Below are 21,250 nucleotides of genomic sequence, written 5' to 3'. Positions count from 1 at the left end.
AGGAACACAGCTACAGAATGATAACTTGAGAGTATGACTGGCTCAAATACAGTTTTGGGTTTTTTAAGGATGGGAGGGGCCTGAGTATGTTTGCAGGGAGTAGGTACATAGCCAGCACACAGGGAGAGACTGAAGAGGGTGGCTTCGGGAAAGATCAATGGGATAAGCTCTTCCATGTGGGATAGGGGAAGGGATGAGACCAAGAACCCAGAGCGAGTGGCCTTCGTGAGAAGGGCCATCTTATCCTGGGACACTCAAGTGAAGGAAATGAGGACGAGGAAGTATGGAAGTATTTTGGAAACGGGGTCTGAAAAACTATGAAGGTATTTTGAGGTAAGAAGGAAGGTAACCATGGATTGTTTCAGTTTACTCTGTAAAGCAGGAAGCATGGACACCTGGGGGAAGAGGAGGCTTGAGGAAAGAGAGGGTTTGGAACAGCCCTGGGAGAACTGGGACAAAGTCAGTGAGTGAATAAAAAAGGGATTGCCATGCAGCTGTGAGTACCTAGTTGAAATGAGATAATATTAATTTGTCGTGCCATAAATTGAGCATCTCTGTATATGTATGGAATTATACCCTGTTTCTCTCTACCTCCATCTTATGAAAACATAAGATCCTTGACGGTAGGAACTGTGTCTTGCCCTCTTCCCCATGACTCTGTCTCCCATATTGGCGCTTAAGAAATATTTGTTGAAATAAATTGAAAATAAATGCAGTGCCTATATAATGATTCACAGTAAAACACATTTCCTTTCCTGAATGTCATATAATCTGGTTTGAACAACACTGATTCACTACCAAAAAAAGCACGTTCATCCTCAGTCATCTGGCCTGGTTCCCTCTATACGAGTGAAATCCTTGGAGGGTTTAAAGAATTTCACATCAATTACAATTTACAAATCAGGAAAAGTGGCTGTGGAAGGTAAACTCTTTACTGAGTACAAATTGCTTCACCTATAGTGAAACTGTTTATACTCACAAATCACAGTGTTGTTCAGACTTGGCTTAATCTTTTCCTGGGCAATAATTCTACGTCTCTGCTCCATTAGTATAGGAACCCCGCTGGGGAACTGTTTCATCACTATTCCAGCTATTCCTTTTATGCAAACTGGAGCTCTGCACACCCTCTCTGGGCTCAGAGACTTTCCAGGGCTGTTGTTACTTTGGAAGTCAAACAAAACTTTTGGAGTCTTCAGAGGTAATATATCTTCAGAGGTAATATATCTCATGGTATAGGCCAGATGTGCAAACAAGTACAGTGAACTGAGAAGCCACTTTAAAAGAGGCCCACCCTGGGCATCTTACTTCCAATTCCATCTCTCTAGGGGACTGCCCACCCAAGTCATGTTGCCTCTTGGCATCTCAGTGTGCTGAATTGCAAAATGGGGATACTGAGAAATTTGTGCACCTACCACACAGGGTTAGGTTATTGTGAAGTTCACATGAGAACAACTGAGCTTAGAAAGCCTCTACGTGAAAAAAAGGCTATAAGTCAATTATTATTAGCAGTACATCTTCCATTTTGCTGTTGTTCAGTCTGTCTGATTCTCTTGACTCCATCTGGGGTTTTCTTGGCAGAGATACTGGAGTGGTTGGTCATTTACTTCTCTAGCTAATTTTATGATGAAACAGGGTGAAGTGACTTGCCCAGGGTCACACTGCTAATAAGTATCTGAGGCCAGATATAAACTCAGGTAGAGGAATCTTCCTAACTCCAAACATTTATTAAAAGTATTGTGCAAGGCAAGGAGGGGGAATAAAATAAAACTCAGTATCTCAGAATTTGCCTCTCTCCCTACAACAACAAAAACCCAAATCAATTACTGGCTTCTAGGAGGAATAGCTGACATATATAGAGTTGTTCCACACCCTCTTTTTTGATTCTTTGATAGAGGGTGGATTATGGATTGAGACAGCCCAGTAGGTAGAGAGCCCACCTGGGAGTCCCAACAATATGGGTTCAAGTTGAGCCTCTGACACATACTGGCTGTGACTCAAGTGGGTTCACTTTATCTTTCAAGTCTTCCGGTCATCTGTTTAAGACAATAAGTTGTACGAAAGTTGCAATGTTGCATTGGTAAAGGGATTTTCCTTACCTAGAACTCCCTATAAAGATGAAATCCTAAGTCTAGCTCCATGTTTATGACAAAATAAAACCCTATTCTGGGAGGCAGGTACTACAGGTATTATTTCCCACCATCTCATCCTCATCTCCATTCTCAGAGGTGAAGGAAGTGATTTGCACAGGGTCATAGCTACTGAGTTTCTGGGTAACAGAAGTCAGGTCTCCCTGGATTTCAGACCAGCCACTTCTTCCACTCCACCCAGCAGTCTTTTTCAAATAAGAACACTGGAAACTAGCCATGGGGGATGGGGTATGCAGGAGAGGGAGCAGCAATGAGAGACCCACAGAGACAGGCTTTTTTGCTGGACCTCAAATTGTACACAACATAAAGGGGGCCACACTTGGGGACAGAGCCTGAAATCACAAGTGAAGCAAACCTTGCCACTGAGGATTAAGCAACAAGTGGCCCACAGCTGGTTGTTCAATTTGGGCCCCCCTCTCCCCCCAGCCCACCACCACTACCACCACCCAACACATTTATTTTTTGGACAAGCCTGATGCTAGGAGAAGTCTGTTGATTTCCTTCCCCCTCCCTTCCCTCCCCCCCAACCAAGCTGGTAAGGAAACTCTGAATGACAACTTGTTGGGCAGAGGGCTTCCAAGGGGCCTAAGAAAGGCTGCCACTAATCTGCAGAAGCCTCCTTGGGCTCAGCAGACCCCCACCAACCTTCCGCTCCCTTGCTCCAGCGTTTGGGATTGGATCAAGGCAGAGAAGTGCTCTTTGATGGACTTTCATGCCCTGTGATCTCCTAGCCCTAGGGGTTTAAAGGATGAGCATATCAATTCAGGCCCACTGAACTGTATTTCCATTGGGCCCCGCCCCAGGCCTTTGTCCCACAAAACTCAGACCCTCCCCCTTTGCTCACTCTCCTCAAGGGCTTTGTTTAGAAAACACAAAAACCCCCTGGGCTTGTCGCTCTCGGTCTTCAGAAAGCCTGGGAGAGAAAGTCCAAATCTGGTTGCCTGGGCCTACCTGAGTGCACCTTTAAGGTCAAAAGGAGTTTACAACAAATGAGTCCCTAATTTGCCCCTACTAGCAGGAGAATAGGAACTGGCTGCTACTCTCCATTGTCCTGCCTCTTCTCCCCTTTCTGAATTTCCTCCCATCAGTCTCCCCCACCCCCCACACACACACACAGAGTAATGGGCTCAGCCAAAGGTACATGTTTCCATTTCAAATGTTGGCTCCCTATAGGAATCCCTGTTTGCTTTGTCATCTTTAAATACTTCAGGTCTCCTGTCAGTCCAATTCAATCCCATAAGCATTTATTAGGCACTCTCTATGTATACAGTTGAATTAGTCCTGAATTCAGAGTCAGAGGACTCATATCCCCTACTTCCGCCTGAGGCAAGTCACTGAACATCTGTGATTCTCAGTTTCCTCCTCTGCGACATGTGCTGGGGCCACCAAGTTTCTTTCCAGCTTTGGATCTAGAAGCCCATGTGCCAGGCACTGAAGATACAATAACAAATGCAAAATACTCCAGATAATCCCTACCCTCAAGGAGTTTAAATGGGGGGGGGGGGGAGGCAAGATGGCAGACAGGAAAAAAACCAGAAAAGTTAATCCATAGATGGATGGATGCATGGATGCATGGATGGATAGACACACATATACAAATTTACACACAGAGATACAGACATATATGTAATTTGGAGGGAACAGTTTAAAGCACTAATAGATGGGGGAATCCAAAATGGCTTTCTATAGGAGATGGCACTGGACCTGAACCTTGAAGAGATGGAGGGAAGTACCTTGGAGCAGCTGCCAACCTCAGTCTCTAGAGCTGCTGCTCACAAAAGCCACTGCTCAGAATGCCCCACATTTGCCTATTCTGTATCCAGGAGCAATGAGTGAAATAAAAGGGCACTTAGCTAATAAAATCCACAATAAATTTATGGGCTTGTAGGTCCACAAAGTTCAAGATGACATCACTTCTGAAATTAAGAAAGCAAAACTATTTTTCACTGATCCGACAGCTGCCCTGATGCTGCCTATTGAGAACAGATGGATCAAATGATTTGCTATGCCAAAGCTATCAACGGAGCAGTTTCTTTCAGAGACTTACAGACTTCACTCATGCCCATGAGAATACTGAGAACCGAATGGATCACAGATTATTCTTAAATTACCATTGGATTGGGAATGATAGCAGCCAAAGGCCAAGGCCAGAAAACAACACGGAACAAATACAGCAGATGAACGCAAGAGAATAAGCAGGCATCATTGTATTTGGAAGTAGGAAGGCCCTTAGAAATTGAGACCAATCCTCTCACGCCACAGAAAAGGTAGGGGAACGAATGGGAAGAGACGAGCTCAAGGTAACACGGTTGGCAAAAATGGAATTCAAACCTAGGTCTTCTGACTCGATATGGACCAGTCTCTACCAGACACTCAACTGACTGTACAGGAAAAGAAATTTACCTGATTTGTGCATGGAGCCTATAAAAGTACTTAAAAGCTGTCAAGGGGAAAAGAGGTCTGACTTGTTTTGTTTGGCCTCAGGGCCCAGAACTAAGGTAAATCTGTGGGAGTGGCAAAGAGATAAATTTAGCCTGAGGTGAGCCAAAGCTTTTAACAATTAGAATTGTTGACAGTGAAATAGACTGCCTTAGGAGGTAGAACCTCATAGAAGGTTCCCAAAGGGTGGATGACAATTTGTTTAAAGAGTAGTAGAAAGAATTATTTTTCTGGTGTGGGTTCCACTAAATGACTACGGTCCCATCCAACTTTGACATTTTGTGATTCTTTGAGAAATGTGCTGATTGCATTTAACAGAAACACTGGACCAGGAGTTTAAAAAAAACCAAACAAACAACTGGGTCTTAACTCTAAGGCTCAATAGCTAGGTGGCTTATTGTACTACCAGCTTATAAATGAGAAACAATTATTAAAATTTCAGTGTGAGCATTTATTTACCTCAGAAATAGGAAAACACTGCAAATCACAGCTTGGTTTGTTGTTTTGTTGGTTGTCTAGTCTTTTTTTTTTATTTTTTTGGTTAGGCAATTGGGGTTAAGTGACTTGCCCAGGGTCACACAGCTAGTAAGTGTTAAGTGTCTGAGGCCGCATTTGAACTCAGGTCCTCCTGACTCCAGGGCTGGTGCTCTATCCACTACACCACCTAGCTGGCCCTGTTGTCTAGTCTTAAGAAAGTGATGAAGATTATGTTAATAATGTAAATTAAACTTAAAAGAGTGTTATGAGCACACACACACACACACACACCCTTCCCAGAAAGCCAGTTGTTAAATATTTAACAGCATACCACTGGAATTCACTATGCTCTGAGTTTCAGGTTGCTCCTCTACAAAATAAGAGGTTGGACCCAAAGACTTAGGATTTACCATTTGATAAAAACTTCTAGAAAAATTGGAAGCAGTCTGGCAGAAATTAGGTATAGAACAAGCTTCTCACACTATATACCAAAATATGATCCAAATGGAATTAGATATAAATGTTTGTATCATAAACAAATTAGGACTGACAAGGAAAGAATCAACTTTTGGATCACTAGATAGGAAAAAGTTCATGAGCAAACAAGGGATAGAGAGGATTATAGAAAGTAAAAAAAAGTTTTTGTAAAAACAAAACAAGAAGGCAAACAGTTAACTAAGAAACAATTTTTGATAATGTTCTCACATGCAAGATATCATGCATTCTAATCTTGATTCTTATAAGACCAATCAATCAACAATCAATAAACATTGTTGATTGAAATGGAGTTTTTTAATGCAGTAATGATCTCATAGATGAAGAAATCTTCTTCATCTGGTAGACTTAGACTGTCAGAGAGAGAAAGGACCTCAGAGATTCTTTAGCCTTGCCCCTTCATTTTGCAGAGAATAGTAGGGTGATTCAACATCAAAGTGACTTGTCCAAGGTCACAGAGTTGGTACCAGATGTAGACCTAGAAGTCAGATCTCCTACTCCTATTCAATTTCTACAATTTACTTAATGATTCTAGGCTTTCATTTTAGGATACAGGGTATAGAAGGAGTACTGAATCCAAAATCATGAGAGCTGAATTCAAAATTTTAGCTCCAACATTTACTAGCTATGTGAAACTGGGAAAATCACTTCACCTTTCTGAGTCTCAGTTTCTTTGCCTGTAAAATGGGAACAATATTTGGCCAGTCTATATCACAGAATTATTATAAGAAAATCACTATGCACTTTAATGGATCTGTGATCTCATGAATTGGGTAATCTCTCCCTCAACAGGTGCAGATAATGATCTATCCCTACCTTCTGTATGATTCTTGTCCATAGCTTTTGATAAAGCTTTCACAAAGGCTTTACTCAATGCACTAGATATTTCCCTCTGTTTCTTTTAATACTTCTTGGATACTAGAAAAGCATCCAGGCTATCTGTTATTCTTTACTCAAGCTATATAACTGACCCGCATACTTTTCTTGTAATTCATATCTTAATAGATGTCTTCAATGTTTTGGGGACAAAAATCAGTTTGCCAAAAAGATGGACTATGAGAACTACCAACAAGAATGAGTAAAGACAGTGGTTCTTGCTTCCAGTTCGGAAGAGGAAGAGGTTATGGGGAAAAGGTAATGTGTTTTGCTTTGGACATTCTGCATTTGAGATTCCTCTAGGATATCCAGTTTGAAATCGCATAAGGACCAACATCTTTCACTATATACCAGATCAAAATAGATATGTGACTTAAACATAAAGGGTAATAGCTCAAGCAAATTAGGACAACAAGGAATAGTTTACTTGTCAAATCTATGAAGAAGGGAAGAATTTATGACCAAATGAGATAGAGAGCATTCTGAGAAGTAAAACGGACAGTTTTGATTTTGAAGTTTTTGTACAAACAAAATCAATGCAACCCAGATTAGAAGGAAAATTATGGGGAGAGACTGTAGTGTTACAGTAATAGATAAGAGTAAATATTACAGTTTTAAGTAAAGTTTAACTATAAATTTTTAAGAATTATATTTAGTTACGTTTTAATTTCTTTAGTTTGATGTATACCATCAATGCTATTTATTGCTGAAAATTCAATGTTAGCCTTTTAAAAAAAAATCCCAGGTGGGCAGTTAGGTGGCACAGTGGATAAAGCACCGGCCCTGGATTCAGGAGTACCTGAGTTCAAATCCGGCCTCAGACACTTGACACTTACTAGCTGTGTGACCCTGGGCAAGTCACTTAACCCCCATTGCCCTGCAAAAAAAATTCCCAGGTTACAATGAAAAGTGATGCATATGCCTATAAAGAGTGACACTGACAAGCTGGACAGTATCCAGAAGAAGGCAACCCCCAAGGGTTCCATATCAATCAGTAAACATTTATTAAGCACCTCCTATGTGCAGGGCATTGTGCTAAGTGCTGGGGATACAATTATGGAAAAAGAAAGATAGCCCCTGCTCTCAGGGAGCTTGAAATTGAATGTGAGAAGACCCCATACAAAAGAAAGCTGAAAAATTGGGAAGGGGGAGGAGAAGGTACCCAACACAAGATCACAGTAGAGAAGTAAGAGAAATCCCAAAGTAGTGCAGCGAGGTGAAAAATGAGGAGATATCTGATCTGAACTCTTTCCTTAAATGGAGGCTTAGAGTTCATGGTGTAACGATTGGAATGACGCCACCTGCTGGAGACTTACTGTAGAAGAGTTCCGCCCATGAAGCGAAGGTCTTTGAAGGCAAGACCAGGAGTCTTTTCTTTGGCGTCAGGAAGTGACGCGGGCTAGTGGAAGGAAGAAGGAAGAGACTGGTGGCTCGGTCTGACTCTCTTTCCTTTGGACTCTGGTGGAGAGTGAAGCTAGAAATGTGCTCTCCCTTTAATAGATAGGAATCTAGGCCTTTCTCTCTCTTTACCAAATTCTCATTCTCCTTAATAAATGCTTAAAAGTCTAATTCTTGCTAAAGCTTATAATTTATTGGCGACCACTCATTAGATATTTTAGACAGTTTAGCTAGAATTTTAGCCCTTAACAATGGTCCCACCTTCCAATCAAAGAGGCAAAGGGCAACAATAAGGAAAAGTTGAAGAACTGGGGATGTTTAGCCCACAGAAGACTCAAGAAACATGATAACCATCTTCAAATATTTGAAGAATTGTTGTATAGATGACATAGCTTATTTTGTCTTGTCCTGGAGGTAAGAAGCAGGACCAATGGGGTAGAAATGGCCAAGAGATCAACTTATGCTTGATGTCTTCCCAACAATTAAAAATGTCCAAAAGTGGAATGGGTTGTCTCAGGATGTGGTGGTTTCTCCTTCCTTGGAGTTTTTCAAGCTGAGATGGGGCAGCTAGATGGCACGGTAAATAGATTACTGGTTCTGAAGTTGGGAGGACCTGAGTTCAAATCACATCTCAGACACTTATTAGCTTTGTGACCCTGGGCAAGTCACTTAAACCCAATTACCTTAAACATCTTGAGCCATCTCCAGTCATCCTGATGTATATCTTGCCACTGGACCCAGATGGTTTTGGAGGACAGAGTAAGGTTGGTGACCTTGCACAGCTCTCCCTCACTTAAATACAATTCACTGCAAGTCAGACATCCCCTTGATGTCATGGTACTCTTTGAGAATGAAGGACAAGGGGGCAGTTAGGTGGTGCAGTGGATAAAGCACCAGCCCTGGATTCAGGAGGACCTGAGTTCAAATCCAGCCTCAGACACTTGACACTTACTAGCTGTGTGACCCTGGGCAAGTCACTTAACCCTCATTGCCTTGAAAAAGAAAAAAAGAAAAAAAAAGAGAATGAAGGACAAACAACAATCAAGCTGATGCTAAGAAGGCAAAAAGGGAATAAGAATTTACATAGTACCAGCTATATGCCAGGCACTGTGCTAAATGTTTTACAAATATTATCTCATTTGATCCTTAAAACAACCTGAGGTGGGTGCTATTACCATCCTCAATTCACAGACAAGAAAACAGACAAACAGAAGTGAAGTGACTTGCCCAGGGTCATACAGATAGTAGAATCTGATGTTGCATTTGAATTCAGGTCTTCCTGACTCCAGGTTCAATACTCTATCCACTGCATCACCTAGTATCACTTGTTGGATATATTTAAGTGGGGATTCTTTTAATCAAGGTTGGACTAGATGGCCACTGAGGTCTCTTCCAAGTCTCAAATAATGTCATTCCTCTTGAAGAGACAAATCAAGGAGTTTGTAGAGTCAGTCCCATTATACACCCAAAGTAAAGAAGAAATCATGAAGACACTTGTACCTTATGCCCCAAAATCTATTGCAAAAGATGAAGGAGAGAAATTCCACAGAAAACTAGAAAATATATTCCTAAGTCAACATATACTTGGTGAATTCAGTGCAAAAGTAGGCATGAGAGATGTCAATGAACAATATGTTGAAATATATGGCTCATTATTAAGAAATGGGAGAGATCAATGGCTTATATATTACCTACAAGTTTCATACTTGTATAGCTTAATTACTTTCTTGGGGGGCAGCTAGGTGGTGCAGTGGATAGAGCACCGGCCCTGGAGTCAGGAGTACCTGAGTTCAACTCCGTCCTCAGACGCTTTACAGACTTACTAGCTGTGTGACCCTGAGCAAGTCACTTAACCCCAATTGCCTCAGTAAAAAAATAAAAAGACTTGGAGGACACAGGATATGTAGGTACCAAATATCACAATAAAAGATGAAACTGACTGCATTTGAAGAACCCTTTAGGGATATGTTTCAAATGAAGCATAAAACAAGGAGACATGAAACCACAAAAGGTGTTTCCCAATGTAAGGTCCTTGAGGATAAAGACTGTTTCACTTTTGCATTTCTATCTCCAGAACCTAGAAGGCAAGTGGAAAAGGGATATCTTATCATGGATGAAGATCATAAGATCCAGAGCAGAAGGGACCTCAGAAGCTATCTAGTCCACTTCATTTTATATGAGAAAACCAAGGCTCAAGGAGGTTAAGTGACTTATGCTTCTTGATTAATGTCCTATACAGAATTCACATAGAAGACAAATTCCCTATAAATTGTGAAGTTCTCAAACTCTCCATGTTTGTAGGTGATTGTATATTGATTCCATTGAGCCCTAAAATATTACAGTCTCCTCAATAAAATACATGGCCATTCAAAAGAGATTGGTCTATAATATTAATTATTACAAGATATAACTAATTAGGAGCTTTGAAGAGGAATAGGAATAAATGACGACATCAAGGAATTTTACACTAGAAAGAGAGAGAGATGGGCTGGCCACATGGAAAGGGGAAGTTATAACAGGTGAATAACCCAAGTACTTCATTGGTAACCTTGTGCTGCCAGGAGAAAGTGAGAAAAGTCTCCAGAATGTTGAGGTTCTGGGTGAACCCCTTGCAGCAAACTTGTGGGAGGACATGGATAAGAGTTGAACAGGATGGGCAGGCATGGATTGGTCACCATCTGTACCACTTGAGGGAATTCCCAGATTGATAACAGATCTATGCGAGAGGAAATGTAAAAGGTAGAGTAAGACCGCGTTTTCCCCATGGCATCTAAGAAATGCAGAAAACAAGCTTGTTGTTTTGGTTAAATGGTTAAAGTGATGGACTGGAAACACAATGGGATTTGCACCCTACCAACTATACTCCTATTTTTATAAGCAGCTAGGTAATATAGTAGAGCACTCAGCTTGGCATCAGAGTTCTATGCCATCTGAGTTCAAATCCTTCCTTAGACACTTACAAGCTATGTGATTCTGGGCAAATCAATTAACTGCTTAGAGACTCAGTTTTCTCATTTGTAAAATGAAGGGGTTGAGGGGCAGCTAGGTGGTGCAGTGGATAGAGCACCGGCCCTGGAGTCAGGAGGACCCGAGTTCAAATCCGGCCTCAGACACTTAACACTTAACTAGCTGTGTGACCCTGGGCAAGTCACTTAACCCCAATTGCCTCACAAAAAAAAATGAAGGGGTTGTACTCAATACATTCTAAGATCCCTTCAAACTCTAAATCTATGACATCATAATATTTATATAGCATTTTAATGCTTATAAAAGCACTTTATACAATTTCATGTGATCCCCAGAACTACTCTGTGATGTGAATAGATATTATCACCTCTATTTTATAGATGAGGGAAGTGAGATTAATAATAATAATTTAAATTACTTATCCTTAGTCACACAACTGATGAATATGAGAGGAAGAATTTGAATCCAAATCTCACCTGACTGCTGCAAGTCTACTGCTTTTTCCATTATACCACACTACCACTCCCTGGCAACTCACACAGGAAAAGCAACCTGAGTAGAGAATGCCTATTGTCCAAATGACACCATGCCATTAGATGGACAGCCTACAGAGGAAGCCCTTCAAGTGATCCACTCTTGGGCAGATGCTACAGATAAACAACACATTGGGCCTGGAAATGAAAAAAGAAAAGGGGATTGAGCTAGACTCTATTTGGAAACTGCACAGTGCTTTTCAACAATTCCAAGGTGCCCCTGATAGAAAACCTCACAATTTATTACCAACAGTCTCCTGGTGATGCTGCCTGTCTGTGAATTATGGAATCTCTGAGGAAGCAAAATTACAGGTAATTCAAAGGGCAATGGAAAGACAGATAGCTGGTGGGCTATGGCATTTGACCATCAATGACATATTCAATAAGTAGCAGAAAAGACATCATCAGAAACAGGTATGATTGGAAAAGAAGTGAGCTAGTCATATAGCCAAAGTAATGGATGGACGTGGAGAGCCCAAGTGCTGTACTGGTATCTAGGGAATTTAAAAGACAGCCTCTCTCAAACTGGCTGGATTCTCTACAGGGGATTTATGAGAAGGGATAGACAAGAGTTGCATAGGGTGAGAAAGCATGGATGGATGGATGGTTATTTGCATCATTGCAGGGAGTAGTCACATTGATGAGAGCAAAGACCTATCAAAGTATAAAAGTATGTATGTTACAGCAGCTAGGTGGCATAGTGAATAGTGCTGGGGATGGAGTCAGGAAGATGTGAGTTCAAATCTAGCCTCAGACACTAGCTGTATGACCTTAGGCCCATCACTTAACCTCTGTTTACCTTAGTTTCCTGAACTGTAAAATGGAGATAGTAATAGCACCTATGTCCCAGGGTTGTTGCAAGAATCAAATGAGTTAAAATTTGTAAAATGGGGGCAGCTAGGTGGCGTAGTAGATAGAGCACTGGCCTTGGATTCAGGAGGACCTGAGTTCAAATCTGGCTTCAGACACTTAACATTTACTAGCTGTGTGACCCTGGGTAAGCCACTTAACCCCAATTGCCTCACCAAAAAAAAAAATTTGTAAAGTGCTTAGCAGACTGCCCAGAAAGACATATCTGAGGCCCTCCAATTCTATATAAATGCCAGCCTCTCTCCTCCAGCTGAATGTAAGACACTTGAGGCAATACCATTTAATATTTTTTTCAATCTTAATAGTATTTTTTCAGTTACATGTAAAGATAGTTTTCAACATTTGTTTTTTGTAACATTTTGAGTTCCAAATTTTTCTCCCTTCTTCCCTTCTCTCTCCCCTCCCCAGACAGAAAGCAATCTAATGTATGTTATACATGTACAATTACATTAAACATATTTCCACATTAGTCATGTTGTGAAAGAAGATTCAGAACAAAAGGGAAAAACCTCAAAAAAAAAAGTAGAAATGGTAGGGTTCAATCTGAATTCAGATTCCATAGTTCTTTTTTCTGGATGTGGAGAGCATTTTCCATCATGAGTCTTTTGGAATTGCCTTGGATCATTGTATTGCTGAGAAGAGCTGTCTATCACAGTTGATCATTGCACAATGTTGCTGTTACTGTGTACAATACTTTCCTGGTTCTGCTCACTTCACTCAGTATCAGTTCACTTAAGTCTTTTCAGGTTTTTCTGAAATCTGCCTCCTCATCATTTCTTATAGCACAATAGTCATTTAATATTTTTTATTTCTAGTTCCAATTAGAGTGCTTTATACAGAGTATATGCTTAATACATGTTTGATGAATTGAGCTTAATTTACTATTTGTTTCTAAGCTTGGAAAAATCTAGTGTAGAGGTACTAATATTCACAAGAACTCATGTTCATGTAGCTCTTTAAAGTTTCCAAAATGCTTTCACTGCAACAACTCTTTGAGGCAGGTAGGATAAATATTATTATTTTCCATTTAACAAATGAGGAAACTGAGGCTCAGGGAGAAGTGACTCGATCATATTCACATAGCTAGTAAGAGTCAGAATTGAGATTTGAACCAAGGTCTTCCTGACTCCAAGTTCATTGCTCATTTCCCTACACTATACTGCCCTCGTCTAGGACCACTGGACCTATCATTGGATTTACAGATGCAATCTTCTATATTTGTTGCTTCCTCCTATTAGAATGTGAACTCCTGGAATATAGGAACTATCTTGCTTTTCTTTTTGTATCTCCAGTGCTTAACACAGCTTATGCTCTCTGAGCTAACCCACAAATGAATCTGTCAACATTTAGCCAGGGATGGCAGGGCAGTGAGACTAGAAAGCTGTTTGACTGAAGAAAACCTGCAGATAGTAAAGAAGTCTCTTTCCTCCCCTCCCTTTGTGGGGATCACAGCAGGTACCTGTATTCTCTTAGGTCCTCAGGCTTTCAGTCTGCTTCTGGCTTCTTTCTCATCAAAGTTACCATTGTCCCCTCTGGGCAGGTTGGCAGGGCCCAGTCTTTGATCGGAGCCAGTGTACTACAGTGACTACTGGAGTATGGCCACTATCTCCTCGGGAGTCTATCAATGCCTGAATGGGTTGGGAAGCATCTCCATCCTTGCTAGTGCAAAGGGAGTGACCACAGAAAACGCTCTGGCTCCCCAGCACTCTGTAGGGTCCTGGGTTTCTTTGGCCTTTTCCTTACTCCCATATGATACTTATTCTTAAGTGAACCCATCTCTCTTACCCAAGGCTTCAGTCATCATTCAGCAGATCTCAAACAGGAGTGATTGGGAGTCTGTGCTGAGAATGCCTCATTTGCTTTGCACTAGCCAAGTGCTGAATCTCTGGGCTATGTTCTCATTGAAGTTAGTAGTGGAGTCTAAAGCTATTGAGTTGTAGGACTATAGGAGCTGGAGGACAAAAGTTTGGAGAGTCAACTGACATTTTACATTGTTAGAGTGGTTTGTACCAATTGGGATCCTTGTGCTCAGAAACCCACTGAGATATATGCCCATACATTTCTGTGGGTGTTTATTGCAGAGGTCATCTGACCCAAACCATTACTGAATAAGAATCCGTTCTTTCTACAATATCCTAAATTAGTGATTATTTGGTTTCTGCTTGAAGATCTCCAAAGATAGGCAACTTACTTAAGGTAGCCCACTTTTGGACAGCTCTAAATAGTAATAAGCTTTTTTCTTTATATCAAATCAAAATTCCCTCCTTCTAACTCCCCAGACTCCCTTCATTTTTCCTAGTTTAGCAGAATAATTCTAAATTCCCATTCTGCATGATAACTTTCTTTCTTTTTTTACAATAACTTTCTTTTTTTTTTAGTGAGGCAATTGGGGTTAAGTGACTTGCCCAGGGTCACACAGCTAGTTAAGTATTAAGTGTCTGAGGCCAGATTTGAACTCAGGTCCTCTTGACTCCAGGGCCAGTGCTCTATCCACTGCACCATCTAGCTGCCCAGATAACTTTCAAATGAAGACAACTACCATGTACCATCAAAACCTGCCTTCTTTCACCCAAGGTAATCATTCCCAGTTTTTTTTTTCATTTTCAAACAAATTAATTTTATCATTTTTCTAATTAATAAGTATTTACTTCACTCAACGAAATGATAAAAACTCATCTAAGAAATATGAATAAAAAACAAAATAAACTCCCACATTGACCATGTCCAAAAATGTTCTTCTCATTCTGCATTTTAAGTCCAGGAGGTATGTAGCATGCATCATTTTCAGTTCTCTGGAATTATGGAAGATCATGGTATATTATCACGTTGATCAGCTTTAGTTATCAGGATCTTATTTGTGTCATAGAAGAAACTTGGTAGGCCTTCTTTACCTATTTTTTCAAATAGTTTATGTAGTATTGAAATTAATTGTTTTTTAAATATTTGGTAGAATTCACTTATAAATCCATCTGGTTCTGGGGTTTTTTATTAGGGAGTTCATTTCTGGCTTGATCAGTTACTTTCTCTAAGATAAGGTTATTTATTTTATTTCTTGTTCCATTAATCTGGGCAACTTGAATTTTTTGTAAATGTTCATCCACTTCACTTAGATAGTCAGTTTCATTGGCATATAGTAGGGCAAATTACCTCCTGATAACTTTTTATTTCATCTTCATTGGTTGTAAATTCCCCCTTTTCATTTTTGATACTGGAAAATGTCATTTTCTTCTTTAAAAAAAAGTTAGCCAATTGGTGCATAATCTTTCCCTGTGCTAGAATGTTCTTCTGTATGGCCATTTCTATCTAGAGCCTGTCCCAATGTCTGCAGATGTCTCTGTCTCCCTATGCCTTCTTGGGCTAAAAAAATTACTTCTTATGAATTTTTCTTGGATTTCCTAATCAGGACTCAGTCTGATTTCTAGATTTTTTTTGGAGGAGTCATGGGATAAATTTAGGTTGTACTTCTTCTACTATTCCATTATGTTGGCACTACCCCTCCAGTGGATTCTTTCCATCATTTTTTGCTCATTGGTTCTAACAGATCTGGGCAGTTCTTATTTATTATTTCTTGAAATATAGTATATAGGCTTTTCAAAATAAAAATCATGGTTTTTAGAGAGTCCAATGATTCTTAAATAAAATCTCCCTGACCTGTTTTACAAATCAGTTGTTTTTTCTATCAGATATCTTACATAATCTACTTTTTCAATCTTTTGATTTTGTTCTAATAATATTCTGCTTTCTCACAAAGTCACTGATTTCTGTTTAGCCTATTCTAGTTCTCAAGGAATCCATTACTTAGGTAAGCTTAACTACTTTCTTTTCCAAGTAATTTATTATCCTTCCATTTTTTTTTATCAAGAACCTTTTTTAATCTCTTGTCTCATTTTTTCTCTAGGCATTCATGTAGTACTTATTTAATATCCATGTTTTTAAAAATTGAGTTTCCTCCTTCCAGTTGTTGCTTTCTCCTTCCAAGTTAAATTATGGAGTATTTCTAGATCAACAATAATTATTTTTTACTATTTTTTGTCTTTCTTAATTTACTCATATCTCCAGCTTTATTTTCTGGAGTGGGGCTTTGTACCATGGCCAAACACTGCCCCTTGATGCACTTTTGGGTTGTCTCAATCTAGGTCACCTGTGGTTCTGTGTTGACCTCCAGCATCTCCTGGGTTAGGACCCCCTGCACCTTTGTTGTTTAGAAGACTGAGTCTTCAGAGGCCTCTATTGTAGCTCAGCAGAATGCTAGGTCCCTTGGAATCCCTGGTTGCCTGGGTTTTCCTTGTCTATGATGAGACCCACTGGTCACCCCTACTCTTTTTGCACTTCCCAGGTTCTTTTAATCATTCTGGTGGCTTCTCCAGGGAGCCCTCCATTCTTGCAGCCTCCAGACACAGAGCCTTATAGACTAAGTCTCTGGTCCTTCCATGGTCCTGCTGAGAGGATACTTTCTTGTTTGCTTGTGCTAGTGCTGGCTTTGTTGGTGTTCTCCTTTTCTACTGGCTTCTAATAGAGCTTTTGTTCTGTTTTCAATCATTACTTAGTTTGGTGTGAATTTTTTTTTCTTGAGTTGTCTTGTGTGCAGTCTACTTCCATTCATGCAGTTAAAAGTTTCCGTTCCCAATTGTTTCAAAGTATTCAAATATGGCATAAACTCAAGGCCCTTCACTATCCTGTTTACTCATTAAGAACCCAAGACCATGGGGCAGCTAAGTGGTGCAGTGGATAAAGCACCAGCCCTGGATTCAGGAGGACCTGAGTTCAAATTCGGCCTCAGACACTTGATACTTACTAGCTGTGTGACCCTGGGCAAGTCACTTTACCCTCATTCCCCCCCCCCCAACACACACACACACACACACACACACACACACACACACATGAAAAATTTAAAAAAAGAACCCAAGACCAGACCCTCATACTATATCTCAGTTTTCCCACTTGCTACCTATGTCACCATGGGCAAATCACTTAACTTCTGTAAGGTTCAGTTTCTTTAGCTATAAAATGCAGTTAATAATGCCTAATAGTGTCTATCTTATAAGGCTGTTATGAGGACTGAGTCAGATAAAGTGCTTTGCAAACCTTAAAGCACTTGTACAAATATATAAATTATATGTTGTTCATTGATAATCCAACAATTTAGGATTCATGGTAAATAAAACATCCAAAGTTTATCCATCACTACTATTGTTTCCAGTTTGGTGCATGTTGAGCAATCACCATCGATCATCTCCACTTGTATGGGAAGTATAGAGAATATTTTCCTAACAAAACTGTTTTCTTTCGCTCTTCTTTTACCATCATGATTATTTTCTTACAATATTTTCTAATTCAAATCTTTTATTCATTTGGGCAAGACTTCCTCCTCTTTCCCCACCCTCCAATTACAAATCACTTACATTTTAGTGTACATTGGTATGTCACTAATGAGGGTTAAACATAAATCAAGTGATTGTTGAAATAGCACTCGACACCACAGTATCTTAGAAATCTTGGTAACTACACTATTTGTTGATGATTCCTAACTAGTTCTGGCAAAGTTAAGCCTTCCTGAGAGGAAGGGTAGGCCAGGGGTCAAGGTTTCCAGGATGTTAGTAACACGCTTATTAGAAACATGTAGACTGTATAATAGAATGAGAAAGTCAAAATCCTGCGGTCTGGAAGTTACACACCCAATAAACTTCTTCTCCATAAGATTAACTCTTTGGTTAACTTTCCCAAACTTGATTCCCTTGTAGTACTTTACGACAAATTGTTTTTTATTTCCACTGTCTGACAAGAATTGCATCTGTCTACACTCAGACTACACAGGGGATACTTGGTGGTCTCTTTATCTCCCCAAGCTATCTCTTCCTAGGGACTTGGTTTTCATGCTTTGTCTCTTCAACCCCACTGACTCTACCCCCAATGACTTCAATAGTCTCCAGGCAGAAATGGTAGAGACGATGTACTTACTACCTAACCTTAGGCATGAAGGCTAATGTTCCATCATAGAACAAGACATTGTAGGTCTGTAGGTTTCATTCATGAGCCATTATATAATCAATTGATGCTAGTTAGGCCCCCCTCACCCTCCACCCCGGTGCAAAAAAAGTCAGTATAGAACAGTTGATAAAATGATGAATTTTGGAGTCATGAAGACCTTTTCAATTTTCAATTTTTTTGAATTCTGCCTCAGATACCAGCTTTGTGACCCCAGGCAAGTCACTTAATCTTTCTGGGCCTCAGTTTCCTCATCTGTACAAAAGGCACAAAAATATCTGTTATACTTATTTCATATAGCTGTCATATGGAGCAAATGAGAGTATGTATGAAAAGAGCTATATAAATATTAGTTATTCTTTTCCAATTTGGCACACAGAAGGAGGTAGAACTGGTTATAATGATGTGATGAGAACTAGGTAGGTAGCTGAAGACTATGTTACGTTTGCTAATTCTAATTCTGAGAGATATAAAAGCCCCTCTTCATATACTAACCTCCCCACTGAGGATAGACTTGTACACGGTTAGTACTAGACAGATATCTACAAAGAGTCTCTCACTCTTGATTTTATTCACTGGGGGCAAAGGTTTGGAGAATAGGGGTAGGGTCATGAGAAGGTCACTAATACCTCTCAGCAAGTTGAGGAGTTTTGAGAAGAGTGATTGTCTGATTGTAAAGCTAACACCTGATAGTCATCATTCTGAAGAGGTTCCACCTCTCCAAAAGAAAATGCAGCTGGCACCTCTTTCAATGAGCTCCCCCTTCATCGGAAAGTCTGCTTTCACTCAAGGTAGCCATGGTGATTCTAGGGCTGGACAGCTCCGATGTGGCTAGTACTATTATATTTGCTAGGCAGCTGCTTCCATCATGTCACAGTAACAAGATATAACCATTTGCTAAAGTGACTTTCTTCCAGGGAGAGAGGGAGAGCCCGTGTTTGCATGTGCACTACAGAAGAAATGTCTGAAATGGGAATAAGGCCCTTTGCCTGGTGTTGAAGGAAGCTATGTTTAGGACATCTTATGAGCGTTCTAAATTAGGCTACTCAGAGACACGGTGATAAGTGACCAATAGCCTGGGCCTCCTCCTTGTATATGATTTGGAGGGATCCTCTGAGCAGTATTAGCTATCATTCAGGAATGCCAGTAGGTTGTGTTGGACCATACAAATATACTCAACAAAATGCACTGTATGGTTCTGATTTTGTTCATACTGAGTATACTATAGCTACTACCATGAAAACGGCAAAGGGGTCTAGGTGTGAATATCTCCAAGGTCTATCAGTTAGAGAACTTCAGGTCTCTGAACTTGCCCTTCTTCAGGATGTCCTAAGCCTGCTCCTAATTAACCTTAGCCTAATTTCAATTTCTCACCCATGGTAACTAGCAGAGTGGGGATTTTTCAAAGAGTCAAAAGATTTTTAACTTGTTAGTGATGCAACTGGAGTCATGGCTCAGGGTACCCCCAAACTCTCAGTTCACATGGATCAGGTCTGGTCTCTGAGACAGACCCCAAAAGGTCATTATTCTCTTTTGTCTTTTATGTTCTATCCAGAATTTACTCTGGAAAATCTCTAGAGAGCCTTGTGCCAAGGTTTCCACAGATGTGAGTAACAGAAGTCCCCAGATCCCACGTAAGTACTCAAGCTTACAAATGCATATTTGGAAGAAAACAGCCTTTATTTTACCCCACAGAAAATGAAGATGGCACAGTGGTTCTTTTTTGTGAGGCAATTGGGGTTAAGTGACTTGCCCAGAGTCACACAGCCAGTAAGTGTTAAGTGTCTGAGGCTGGATTTGAACTCAGGTCTTCCTGAATCCAGGGCCGGTGCTCTATCCACTGTGCCACCTAGCTGCCCCAGTAGTTCTTTATGAATGGTACTCAAGAGTATTCAAGGTGGTCTATAGGTAGTATATGAACGTAACCCCTGTCCCAAAGCCTGTTAGTATGGGACTTTCTCCTTATTGGTAGAGATGAATGTCCTGCTCTGTGTGAGGGATGAGGCATAGAAGTAAGAAAGGTAAAAAGTGAGGAGGGAGGTGAGAGGGCTCCAGCCTTTGCCAGCCCCTCTTAGGGACTATTCAAGGGGCCAGTTCCCTTTTGGGACTCATCAAGCTTTGAGTCTTCCTCACAAGTTGACTAAAGAGGCAACCTGAAGTGGGATTGGCCTCTTTCATCATCTTTTTTTTGGCAGGGCAATGAGGGTTAAGTGACTTGCCCAGGGTCACACAGCTAGTAAGTGTCAAGTGTCTGAGGCTGAATTTGAACTCCATAAAGTCTTTTTTTTCCAGGGCCATGGGGGTTAAGTGACTTGCCCAGGGTCACACAGCTAGTAAGTCTGGATTTGAACTCAGGTCCTCCTGAATCCAGGGCCGGTGCTTTATCCACTGCACCACATACCTGCCCCCTCCATCAAGTCTTAAAGAAGTTCTGAGTGCCACATTTTAGGAAGGACATTGACAATAAGAGCATGTCCCCAGAAGGGTAGCCAGCATGGGAAGAAGATTGGAAACCATGCAGGCACTGTATGTGCTTGGCCTGGAGAAGAGATGACTCATGTCCTTAGGGTAGGACATGATTGTTGTCATCAAGTATTTGAAGAACTGACATGTGGAAGAAGGCACAGAATTTTTTTTTTTTTTTTGCATAGACATTTTTTTGGCTTGGCTCCAAAGAAACAATAAGTAGTACTTGCAAAGCGATGATTTGGGTCTGATAGAAGGACATTTTGATGCTGAAAGTAGAATAAGCTGCCTCATATGATATGTTCCCCATCATTGAAAATCCCGTATGGTGACTAGGGTACTGAAGAGGGTATTCACATATGGGTTGGACTGGATGGCTTTTGAGTTTTCTTCTAACTCAGCTTCCATGCTTCTATATACCATTTAAAGTGAATCTGTTTGGGCACAAATACAAAGCATGACAGTGAATGTTTTAGAGCAGATCAGAGTACCTCAGAGATCTTTTTACCAACATGGTCTCTTATTATTACAGACTCAGGTCAACTCTAACAAGACAAGCCTGTCTCTCTTTTCACTCTCAAAGAGAAGCAAGGT

At 40.5% G+C, this 21,250-nt stretch overlaps 1 pseudogene; it reads left to right on the top strand.

Annotated features, from left to right (window-relative positions):
- The window catches only part of LOC122733954, a 58,934-nt pseudogene that overhangs the window by 24,226 nt on the left and 13,458 nt on the right, over window positions 1-21,250 (top strand).

Source organism: Dromiciops gliroides, chromosome X (genome assembly GCF_019393635.1).
Source record: "Dromiciops gliroides isolate mDroGli1 chromosome X, mDroGli1.pri, whole genome shotgun sequence".
NCBI classification, from domain to species: Eukaryota; Metazoa; Chordata; class Mammalia; order Microbiotheria; family Microbiotheriidae; genus Dromiciops; species Dromiciops gliroides.
Note: the sequence above shows the minus strand (reverse complement) of the source record. Positions and strands in the feature narration are given on the sequence as shown.